The following is a 12343-nucleotide window of genomic DNA, read 5'->3' as shown; positions in this document are numbered from 1 at the left end:
CCATTTCTCCCACTGATACCAATGATGGGCCACCATTCCTCCCACCAACACCAATGATGGGGCACCATTCCTCCCACCAAAACCAATGATGGGACACCATTCCTCCCACCAACACCAATGACGGGGCACCATTCCTCCCACAAACACCAATAATGGGGCACTATTCCTCCCACCAACACAAATGATGAGGCACCATCCCCCCACAGACACAAATGATGGGGCGCCATTCCCCCCCACAGACACAAATGATGAAGCATTATTCCTCCCACTGACACCAATGATGGGGCACTATTCCTCCCTTGAATACCAACAATAGGACATTATACCTCCCACTAGAATCAATGAGGGTATTGTTTACACCCACTGATGCCGGGGCATTTTCTACTCCTACTGGACACTGTCCTCTAAAGTCTGAGGGACAGTAACCTGGCCATTTGCTTAGAAAGTTTGGAGACCCCTTTGATATGAGACTAGCATGCAAAACAAAAAGGATGATAATTTATCCGATAAACTCGTGTGTACCAGGCGTTCGTTCTCTACACCTAACCCACTTACCTAGTCACCCAAGGTTTACCCCTATCTCACAGCATATTATTTCCTAAATCAGATACTCGTGTGCGTCGTGCAGTGAAATCATACAGCACCAAGGTCCCAGCACTAGAAACAACTTCACTGCAGTGAGCACATAATCATCTACTAATTGCATCAACATAATATTAGTTCAGAATTATTTAATGGCTATCAATGAATGGGAAAGAAATGCATGAGATGAATGACTAATTGCATTTCTACTCTCCATTTTCTGTTAATTTCGTTTAGATATTGTGAAACAAAATGGGTGTCTCAGCAAGGCCTGATTTGACCTTCTTTTCAATGGAAAAAGAGACCTGCGGGGAAGACATCACTACTGGGAGTGTTTCATTTAGCTTTGTCTGCTTGTGGGGTTTCATATGATTTATTTAAGTAGTACAGGGAATTCCTTGGCATTTCGTTTGTTTTAAGTTTATCCACACCATTTACCTCATGGTTGCCTAAAATATTCTCCTCTTAGTTTCATTTGTGTTTATCTTTCATTTAGACTGCTTGGATATATCATTGGAATGTGTCTAAAACGAGTTATTTGGGAACCACTATTGGGCATTTAGGGAACATGCCAAATCTTCAGTTCTACAGAAAACGCTTTACTTTTTGGTGATTATATGTGTTTTTAGGCAAGGCCGCGGCTTCGGCCTAGTCTGCGAGGCCAGACGTCATGGACTTGCCTAAAAACTCCTGCCCGCAGCTCCTCAGGACTGGCGCGGTGTCCATAAAAAAAAAAAAAACTTGATTTGAATCGTGAATCGAGGTTTTTTTTTAAAAATGGCAGATTTTTTTTTTTACAAAATCGCCCAGCTCTACGATGCACATATTGCAGCACAATGGTGTGATTGGTGCTGACTATGTGCAAGCAAAATAGGTGGGTTTTTTTGTTAGATTTTTTTATTTTGTTGCATGTGATTAGGTAATCTTTACAAAGGGAAGCTTCCCCTCATTTAGTTAGCTCGGGAGCAAATGCCCTTGCAGAGTGCAACAGCAGTTGTGAAGTGTACAGTCTTTAACCGCATGCCGACCAGCCGCTGCAGTTATACTTCGGCAACATGTCTCGGCTGCGATAATCGCCGTCATGGTACGTCGGTACCATAGTCGCCCATGGAACTGATGCAAGTGCCCGGTGGTCGAGATCACCGCCGGGCTTCCGCGATCGCTTGGGGCACATAAGAACTGGGATCTGTGTGTGTAAACACACAATTTCCGGTTTTCTGAGGATAGAACAAACGGATCGTCTTTTCATACAGAGTATGAACAGACGATCTGTCATCTCCCCTGCACAGTCCCATCCCCCCTTCAGTTAGAACACATATTAGGACACACAAAACCCCTTCACTGCCCCCTAGTGGTTAACCCCTTCACTGCCAGTGACATTTTCACAGTAATCAATGCAATTTTGTAGCATTGATCACTGTAAAAATGCCAGTGTTCCAAAAATGTGTCAAAATTGTCCGACGTGTCCGCCATAATGTCGCAGTCCCGCTAAAAATCGCAGATCGCTGCCGTTACTAGTAAAATAAAAATAATAATAATAATAGAAAAGCCATAAAACTATCCCCTATTTTGTAGACGCTATAACTTTTGCACAATCAATATACACTTATTGTGATTTTTTTTTACCAAAAATATGTAGAAGAATACGTGTCGGCCTAAACTGAGGAAAAAATATGTTTTTTTTTAAAAAATTTTAGGGGAGATTTATTATCGCAAAAAGTTAAAAATATTGGGTTATTTACAAAAGGAAAATCCACTTTGCACTGCAAGTGCACTTGAAAGTAAAGTCGCTGTAGATCCGAGGGGGACATGCAAGGAAAATAAAAAACAGCATTTTAGCTTGCACATGATTGGATGATAAAATCAGCAGAGCTTCCACTCATTTCAGATCTACCCCTTAGATTTAGAGTGACTGCACTTCCAAGTGCACTTGCAGTGTAAAGTGGAGTTGCCTTTTGTAAATAACCCCCAATGTGTTTTTTCAAAATTGTTGCTCTTTTTTTGTTTATAACGCAAAAAATAAAAATGGTATAGGCGATCAAATACCACCAAAAGAAAGCTCTATTTGTGGGGAAAAAGGACGTTAATTTTATTTGGGTGCAGCAGCGCACGACCGCGCAATTGTCAGTTAAAGCGACGCAGTGCGAAATTGCAAAAATTGCTCTGGTCAGGAAGGGGGTAAAATCTTCCGGGGCTGAAGTGGTTTAATAAACCAACCCTGCATTGCCTAGCTATTCTATAGAATGCCTGATTTCACATATTGCCTGTAACATATATAATACTTTTTTTTTTAGCCAAATTACTGTTATAATTGATTTCTTTATGCAGCTGCAATAATTTGTTTAGTTCTTTCATATATTCGTATCCATATCCTTTCTACTTTCTTTGGTTCCAGAAGCCGATCATTGATTTCCTCAGTTTTAGAAGCCATCACTCTTTGTTGTTTATGTTCTGAATTCCCATACAGGTCTGTCTTGCAGTCATTTGCTATTTTCAATTCTGGGTGCGAGTGTGGCTGTTCTATTTTTACTTTTCACACATTCTCAGTGAATGTGTAATTCAGTGCATTACCGCAGCAGCAGCTCCTCGCTCACTTCTATTTGTTTTCGTGCGTTTTGCAGGGCAGACATCCTTCAAAACAATAGTTGGACGGGTGTCAATCCAGCTTCCCCTACGAGTGTAATCAGCCATGATGTCTGGAAACAGCTAACCTGACAAAGGCAACCAAAAGTGAGTGCTCCCGTGGAAGCCTGCCTTCCCTTCACTGTGTTTTTGTTGTAAGCATCTTATGTGCCGAATTAGCTGCGCTCAGCTTCATATCCCATCCCCCGTGAATTGGCTGCTGCACTAATTCCATTCATCTCGCTATAACTGCATTTTATTCTTCGTGATGAGTAACTCCACCTGCAAGTTCATTTTATCCTGGAGATGGACCCCCATACCCTTTTCTGACACTTTTCTTGCCAGAAAATTAGTTCGAACCCCCAAACATTGATATATTTTTTTTAAAGCAGAGATTAAAATTGTAAGTTTTGCAATAATGTTACACGGTATTTGCGCAGGTTTTTTTAACCACTTTAAGACCAAGCCTATTTTTCAAACTTGTTGTTTACAAGTTAAAATGTTTTGTTTTTTGTTTTGCTAGAAAATTACTTAGAACCCTCAAATATTATATATATTTTTTCTAACACCTTAGAGAATAAAATGGAGGTCGTTGCAATACTTTCTGTCACACCGCAGCGCAGCGGTCTTACAAGCGCACTTTTGTAAACATGCCTTGTGACAGCAATGGGCATGTGACAGGTACTCTTTATGGAGAGATCTGGGGTCTATAAGACCACAAAGTCCTCCTCTACCCTTAGATTACAGAAAGATTGCTTTTGATTTTTGAATATGGCGCCGTTGACATCCAGGTAAACTGGAAGTGGCGTCAGGTTATCGCTTCTGGGTTACTGGCTTCTGGGTTACCATAGCCGAAAGCCCAACAAAGCTGATCTGGTCTTTCTCGGGAGAGCCCTCAACATCCCCTACCTTTGTCCGCAATGTCCCCTCCCTCTACTTGTAAAAGCAATCCAGGGGCTAGTTAGCTGCTAGGATTGATGTTACAGGAGACAGACCTCTGACTCTAAAAAAACATTTTGGGATGATGTCTACAGCTGCAGGCATCATCCCGGTATAACCACTTGAAGTCTAGTGACATACAGGTATGTCACTGGTTGTCAAGTGGTTAAATTGCCAGTCTAATGTTGGCCATACAATCTGTGAAGCCCCAGACACACTATTCGATTTTCTGCTGATTTTTTTCCTTCAGATTTACCAAAATCATGTAGTGCAAGAGCCTGTCTGATTGCATACAAATGGAAACTCCTAAGGTTTGACTTCATATTATATGGTTTTGGTAAATCTGAAGGAAAAAATCGGCAGAAAATCTGACTTCGGGCTTTAGACACATTTTGCAATTTCAAACAGCATTCAGTTGTCAAAAAATGCTGTATGGTTTAAAGCTGAACCTTTGGGCAGATATAAAAGACACATATTACCAATTCCAGTCCAAGCCAATTCTGACGCTTCTCTCCTAAATGTAAAAAACATTTGTTTTTGCTAGAAAATTACTTAGAAACCTCAATCATTCTATATATTTTTTAAGCAGGGGCCCTAGAGAAAAAAATGGTGGATGTATATTTTTCACTGTCCATTCATTAGTTGGGTTATTGAATTCTTGTCTGGATGGGCTTTTTTTTTTTGCTTCAAGCGGGTTTTACATTCCCATACAAGTTTATAAAAATGCAAAACCCCCTTGAGGCAGGTCAGAAGGAGGTCAACTGCACCTGTCAATGAATTCTAAATTATCTCAGAAATGTTGCAACGTGTTGTGAAACTGATTATTGACACAAGCCAAATCTCAGCCGATGAATACAATCCGATTTAAAAATGACAGTCACCTAACTATAAATATCCTTGTTTAACCACTTTAGCCCCGGAAGAATTTACCCATTCCTGACCAGAGCATTTTTTGCGATTCGTCACTGTGTCGATTTAACTGACAATTGCGCGGTCGTGCGGCGTTGCACCCAAAGAAAATGTACGTCCTTTTTTCCCCACAAATAGAGCTTTCTTTTGGTGGTATTTGATCACCTCTGCGGTTTTTATTTTTTGCGCTATAAACAAAAAAATGCGACTATTTTGAAAAAAAATATTTTGTACTTTTTGCTATAATAAATATCCCCCATTTTTTAAAAAAAAGCTAATTTTTCTCAGTTTAGGCCGATATGTATTCTTCTACATATTTTTGGTTAAAAACAAAAACGCAATAAGCGTATATTGATTGGTTTGCACAAAAGTTATAGTGTCTACAAGATAATGGATAGATTTATAGCACTTTTATTATTATTATTTTTTTTTACTAGTAATGGCAGCGATCTTCAGTTTTTATTGTTACTGCGACATTATGGTGGACGCATCGGACAATTCTGACACATTTTTCGGATCATTGGCATTAATACATTGATTACTGTAAACATGTCACTGGCAGTGAAGGGTTTAACACAAGGGGGCGATCAAGGGGGTAACTGTGTTCCCTGGGAGGTGATTCTAACTGAAGGGAGGGGACTGACTAGAGGAAGTGATGGGTCATGGTTCCTAGCTAATAGGAACACACGATCTGTCACTGACAGATCAAGTAAGTGTGTGTTTATCGCCACCGTCTGCAATGACCTGTCTACCAGCAGGAGCTCCCTCACCGTCACCATTTTTCTCTTGGTGTCAGGAAAACTTGTCAGAAGTGATTCATACTGATGGCAGAGGAACGAAGCAGCAGATAGTGCAGTGTACTTGTAGTGCAAAGTGGCTTGGCCTTTTGTAAATAACCCCCTTAGTGCTCTTAATTTAGACAAGTACACACTACAGAAGGAAATCCTTTGTTCATATTTAATGTCTCCTCCCACATACATTGTATCTGTTTATCTGCAGTCTTCTCTTCTCTACATCCATTAAAAGTCCAGAATTTATAAAGCTTGTCTGAGCTGTCAGAACACAAGGGGAGGGGAACTGAAGTTACACTCTGCAGAGCTCAGTGAGGAGAGCTATGAGAGGTGATTGCAGGGAAGAGACCCACCCCCTTCACACAGCACACAGGAACAGACCTGAGGATGTCAATCAGCAGGAGCTCCCTCCCCTGTCACCATTTTTCTCTTGGTGTCAGGAAAACTTGGCAGAAGTGATTCATACTGATAGCAGAGGAACGAAGCAGAAATTAGACTTAGTGCTCTTAATTGAGACAAGTACACACTACAGAAGGATGAGCTTTGTTCATATTTCATGTGTGAGGTTCACAACCACATTTTATTTTATACCTATTATATGGATAGATAGATAGATAGATAGATAGATAGATAGATAGATAGATAGATAGATAGATAGATAGATAGATAAATACCGGTAGATAGATGAGATATTCCCAGATGACCAGATAGTTACTATGGAATCATTTTTAAAAATGACAAGTAGCAGTTATAGAAAACTAGGAAGAATGAAAAGTCTGCTATAGAATATTAATAAGCTTTCATTTAGGGCCCGTTCGCACCAAAGCGTGGTGCAGAAAACCTTTCTACGCGTTTTCCACACCATGTTCAAAACGAACTGGAGGTGTGATCTGCTGCAGGTATCAATGTATTCCTAACGACAACCCAAAGCACATGACAAACGCAGTGTGTTTGCCGGCACCAGATTGTATGGTGGTCCGTTTGCAGTACACGTAGCGCATGCAGTACTTTCAGTGCAGTCCAATGTATTTTGAGCACATTCAAAAGAGTGGGCTGAAAATCGCATTACACCGTATCGCACAGGAAAGCGCGTTCTGTGTTCTTGTGCGATTTCAGTGTAAATCAGCACTAATAACTCCAGGAATCTGGATTGTCTGTTATTTATTATGTTAGTACCAATATTAAGCAGACCCGCATATAAAACAAATTGCAACAACACATTGTGTGCTCTATGGGTGTGTTAATCAGCAGAGCAGTGTGAAATTCGGCAGTACCGTATTATAAAGTAATAACACACAGAGAAGACCTGAGCTTGGGCTCTTTTCATTCACCACTATTAAAGAAAAAAAAGATTGAATATATACAGTACATATGCGTTTATATAGACTCCAGTATCATCAGGGACCTCCAGACACACAGCTAAATACAAAGTTACATACATGTTTACATACATGTTTACCTGCCAAAGGACTTTTCTAATTGGCATATATTTTCCACAAGCTAAATGTGAGGCACTCGTAGTTACCACCTCAGGAATTCAGCTTTTTATATCCCTCCAGCTTTTAATTGTCTTTCTTTTGTGACCGGATTACTCTGTCTGTCCCTCTTTTGCCGTCCCTTTTTGGTTTGATGTATATACCTCTTTAACCGCTTGCCGTCCATGGCAATTTTGACATTTTTCATATACATGGTAAAGTCAGCATTTATTTTTTGCTAGGAAATTACTTAGAACCCTCAAACATTATCGATTTTCTGAAAGCAGAGGCCCTGGAGAATAAAATGGTGGCTGCTGTAATTTTTTATGTTGTGCGATATTTGCGCAGCCATTTATCAAACCCAAATTTGTAGGAAAAATATATTTAAATGAAAGTGCACACAAAGTATTGTACCTATTTTTTTTTGGTAAAATGTAAAAGATGATGTTGTACCAAATATGTTAAGATTAAAAATGTTGCGTGCCTGTGAAATGGCAACATACTAAAATACCTAAAACCGTCCATAGGCAACGCTTTAAAAGCTAGGTTCACACATGTCCGATGCAAATTTTCCTTCAGTTTTCACTGTAAATTTCCAAAGCAGCTGTTCAGCTGAGATTTAGATGCGGTTCAAGTGTGAGTTTTTGGAGCCGGCGGTCACCGGCATCTTTATCATCAGCTGGTTGTTAAGGAGAGGGCCAGGTTCCCCGCTGACAAAACAAAACCATTGGCAGCAATAAAAAAATGCCAAGGTGTAGGTGGACAAGTAAATGTGATAAAAAGAACAAGCATGGAAAAGAAGGGAAAAGAAAAAAAGGAAGAAAAAGAGAAAAGGAAAGGAAAGAAAAAGGGGGAAAAAAAAGAAAAAAACTAAAAGACCATGAGACAGGTAAAGGTGACACAATAAAAGTGAGTAATGTATGAGCATAAACAGGAAAGAAAAAAACATGTAATTACCTGTTTAGGATATAAAAGTGGGTGCCATGTGATGTGCAGTTTTGATGTTGATTGGGACAAGGGCCTCTTCCCCACAACTCTGGCTGGTGGTTGTAGGGGGTCTGTGGGCAGGGAGTTTATCAGAATCTAGAAGATCCCAGACTCCCAGATCCCCCCCCATTTAAATGAGTAGGGATACATACCCCTACTCGTTCACCCAAAAAAATGTCAAAAAAATAAAAACACAGAGACTATTTTTTTAATAAAGGAATTGTCAAAAACGATGTCCCCCGGTGTAGATCCATCGTCAATCAGGACGCCTGCTGCCACCGGCTGCCAGAATAAAGAAAAAAGGCTCTGCTCACACCGTCTGCCTGCTCTGCCGACACATTCCTTAAAATCTAAGGGGCGGGACCACCCAGTGACATTACCAGGGACACTGCCCCTTGTGACATCACTGCCACAGCATGCATCAGTTGATAATGTCACAAGGGGGCAGTGCCACCAGGTGACGTTGCCAGATGGCCCTACGCTTTAGCTATAAAGGAAATGTCAGATGGCGGGAGCATTTGTTACATGTGTTTGCGGAGCTTTTTTTTTTTGGGTCGGTGGTGACGGTGGGCATCGTAATTGATGATTAATCTACTCAGGGGGATGTTATTTAAAGCGGTAGTAAACCCGCTATTTTATTTTATTTTTTTAACACCTGCAAAGCAAAAGGCATAATGAGCTAGTATGCACCGCATACTAGCTCATTATGATATACTTACCTTAGAACGAGGCCCCGACATCTGCCACGATCCACGCCGAGGGAGCTGACATGCTCCCTCTGCGTTTCTTCCGGGTATCGCGGCTCCGGCGCTGTGAGTGGCCGGAGCCGCGATATCGTCACTCCCGCGCTTGCGCGCGGGAGATTTCTTTCCGGCCGCCGGCCACTGCCGGATTTTCAGGTTTAGGGGATATTTTTTTTACCTACAGGTAAGCCTTATTATAGGCTTTCCTGTAGGTAAAAGTTACAAAAAAGAGTATACAACCACTTTAATAAAGGGATTGTCAAAAACTGTCTCTGTGTTTTTACTTCTTTTAGACACTTTTTTTGGTACAATGCATCCCATACTCATTCACATGGGGTGGTGGGGCAGGATCTGAGGTGCTTCCAGATTTGGATAAGCCCCCTGCCTGCAGACCCCCACAACCACCGGCCAGGGTTGTGGGAAAGAGGCCCCATAAGCAGAGCCACCCCAAAGCACTCCCCCATGTTGAGGTCATGTGCCAGGGTATGGTTCAGGAGGGAGGGCTGCTCACTTGTTTATTTTCAATCAGCTGTGTTTACTCTTTTTAAATCATAATCACAACAGAAACTACCCAAATTACCCTGATCAAAAGTTTACATACCCTGGTTATTTTGGCCTGATAACATGCACACAAGTTGACACAAAGGGGTTTGAATGGCTATTAAATGTAACCATCTTCACCTGTGATCTGTTTGCTTGTAATTAGTGTGTGTGTCTAAAAGGTAAATGAGTTTCTGGACTCCTGACAGACCCTTGCATCTTTCATCCAGTGCTGCACTGATGTTTCGGGATTCTGAGTCATGGGGAAGGCAAAAGAATTGTCAAAGGATCTTTGGGAAAAGGTAGTTGCTCTGTATAAAACAGGAAAGGGATATAAAAAGATATCCAAGGAATAGAGAATGCCAATCAGCAGTGTTCAAACTCTAATCAAGAAGTGGAAAATGAGGGGGTCTGTTGAACCCAAACCACAGTCAGCTAGACCAACTACCTGTTCAGTCACAACTGCCAGGAAAATTGTTTGGAATGCAAAGAAAAACCCACAAATAACTTCAGGTGAAATACAGGACTCTCTGAAAACATGTGGTGTGGCTGTTTCAAGATGCACAATAAGGAGACACTTGAAGAAAGATGGGCTGCATGGTCGAGTTGCCAGAAGAAAGCCATTACTATGCAAATGCCACAAAGTATCCGACTTACAATACGCCAAACAGCACAGAGACAAGCCTCAAACCTTCTGGCACAAAGTCATTTGGAGTGATGAGACCAAAATTTAGCTTTTTGGCCACAGGCATAAACACTGTTTTAGAAAAGAGTCAACAAGGCCTATGATGAAAGATACACCATTCCTACTGTGAAACACGGAGGTGGATCGCTGATGTTTTGGGGATGTGTGAGCTACAAGGCCACAGGAAATTATGTCAAAATTGTTGGCAAGATGAATGCAGTATGTTATCAAAAAACACTAGAGGAACATTTGCATTCATCAGCCAGGAAGCTTTGCATGGGACGTACTTGGACATTCCAACATGACAATGATCCAAAACACAAGGCCAAGTCGACCTGTCATTGGCTACAGCAGAATAAAGTGAAGGTTCTGGAGTGGCCATCTCAGTCTCCTGACCTCAATATCATTGAGCCACTCTGGGGAGATCTCAACCGTGCAGTTCATGCAAGACAGCCCAAGAATTTACAGGAACTGGAGGCTTTTTGCCAAGAGGAATGGGCAGCTTTACCATCTGAGAAGATAAAGAGCCTCAACCACAAATACTACAAAAGACTTCAATCTGTCTTTGATGTTAAAGGGGCAAATACAAGGTATTAAGAACTGGGGTATGTAAACTTTTAATCAGGGTCATTTGGGTAGTTTGTGTTGTCATTATAATTGAAAATAAATGGCTTCAGCCAAATAACCATGAGTGAAAGAAAAGTTTTTGTGTTATCATTCATATTCTCTGAAAAATGGCCAAGAAATCATAAATTCTGCCAGGGTATGTAAACTTATGAGCACAACTGTATATGTGAACAGAGCCTTACAGGTTATCAGTTTAGATTTGAAGTATAACTAAGGCCCCCTTCACACTGGGGTGGGAGAAGTGTCGGCGGTAAAGCGCCACTATTTTTAGGGGTGCTTTACCGTTGGATTTGTGGTGCTATTCGGTCGCTAGCGGGGCAGTTTTACCGCCCCCGCTATTGGCCGAGAAAGGGTTAAAAACCACTGCTATACCACCACTTTGCCGGCGGTGTAGCTACACTGCCCCATTGATTTCAATCCAAAGATGCTGCTTGCAGGACTTTTTTTACCGTCCTGCTAGCGCACCGCTCCAGTGTGAAAGCCCTCTGGACTTTCACATTGGAGAGACAGCAGCGGCTGTTTCAGGTTGGTTTGCAGGTGCTATTTTTTAGCGCTGTAGCGCCTGCAAAACGACTCGAAAGGTGGGAAAGGGGTCTAAAGGCAAAATCTGTTTTTTTTATTAGTTTTGGATATAGTGGAGAGGAATTAGAACACCTGTCAGTTTTTATTGCTGTCTGTGTCCCTGATAGGGAGATTCACCCTCTCTATTAGTCCTGTCTGCCTTTACAACCATGTAAGGACATTTTAAGCCTATGTTATTACATGTGGTTAGTAAAGGGATTTGGTAATTTAGGTCAAGTCCAAATTGGTAGCTTTTAGTAACAGCGTTTTACTATAAGAAAATGTTTGTCATTTTCAATTTCCCCAAAATGATCGTTCTTTATGAATTTTATGTGTATAAACAACCTTGCAGCCTATAGATTACTCCTACTCAGACGTTTTTTGAAAGTGAAAATTGTCCATTGAGCGCTCCCCTTCTATTATTTTGTGCCTGGCAGTACAATGTACATATTGTATATTTTCTCTATATATATTATGCATTAGGGTGTCCTCTGCATGAAATCTGAGGCAGCCAAAGTCCCCCAGGAGAAGGAGGCTGCTTTAACCTGCATTCCGGTAAACTCCTCATCTATTGCTTTAACCCATACAGGCGCAGGCCTAATGGCTAAATGTGCCACTTAAATGAACATCAATTGGAGATTTCTTTTACCGGCACAGCAAATGCAATAATGTAAGGTAATAAAAAATACATTTGTGAAAATGCTTTGCCGAGGAGAAAAGTTTGGATAGAAAATATGTCTTTGTCTTGTGATCTATTATAGTTGGATAACAGTTCATGAAGGATCTTATCCATGGCAGTTTTTTATTGTAAACTGGAAATTTTTCATAATGCTATAACCTAGGTGAATATGACAGTCAAGGACCATTACTTTTAAAAACTGA

At 41.0% G+C, this 12343-nt stretch overlaps 1 protein-coding gene across 2 annotated transcripts in view; it reads left to right on the top strand.

Annotated features, from left to right (window-relative positions):
• Positions 1-12343, top strand: part of OTUD7A (OTU deubiquitinase 7A) — a 413079-nt gene that overhangs the window by 148227 nt on the left and 252509 nt on the right. The window contains exon 2 of one of the 2 annotated variants that reach the window (XM_077473039.1): positions 3204-3312. The exons of the other annotated variant lie outside the window; for it this stretch is intronic. The gene's annotated coding sequence lies outside the window, so the exon portion shown is untranslated. The remainder of the gene's footprint in view (positions 1-3203; positions 3313-12343) is intronic. 2 annotated transcript variants of the gene reach the window in all.

Source organism: Lithobates pipiens, unplaced genomic scaffold (assembly GCF_037356315.1).
Source record: "Lithobates pipiens isolate NorthernLeopardFrog02 unplaced genomic scaffold, aLitPip1_a1.2 Scaffold_8, whole genome shotgun sequence".
Taxonomy (NCBI): Eukaryota; Metazoa; Chordata; class Amphibia; order Anura; family Ranidae; genus Lithobates; species Lithobates pipiens.
The sequence above is the reverse complement of the archived record's forward strand: the minus strand, read 5'-3'. Positions and strand labels throughout refer to the sequence as shown.